The sequence below is a fragment of the Lolium rigidum genome, chromosome 7 (assembly GCF_022539505.1).
Source record: "Lolium rigidum isolate FL_2022 chromosome 7, APGP_CSIRO_Lrig_0.1, whole genome shotgun sequence".
Classification (NCBI taxonomy): domain Eukaryota; kingdom Viridiplantae; phylum Streptophyta; class Magnoliopsida; order Poales; family Poaceae; genus Lolium; species Lolium rigidum.
This window is the reverse complement of record NC_061514.1, coordinates 240,005,861-240,006,138: the sequence shown is the minus strand read 5'-3', so window position 1 is coordinate 240,006,138 and position 278 is coordinate 240,005,861.

Below are 278 nucleotides of genomic sequence, written 5' to 3'. Positions count from 1 at the left end.
GAATTGACAACTCCGCTGTTAAGGCTTTCAAGTATTCTTTGTCTCCCCTTGTGTCGAATCAATAAATTGGGTAATACTTCCCTCGAAGACTGTTGCGATCCCCTATACTTGTGGGTCATCGGTTTCTTCGGGTAAGCATCATGCTGCCTAGATCGCATCTTGCGATCTAGGCGATACACGTTTATTCGCTGTTCATGCGTTGCTCGGTGCTGAAGCCTTGTTGATGGCGAGCAACGTAGTTATCATAGATGTTTTAGGGTTAGCATTGTTCATCGTAT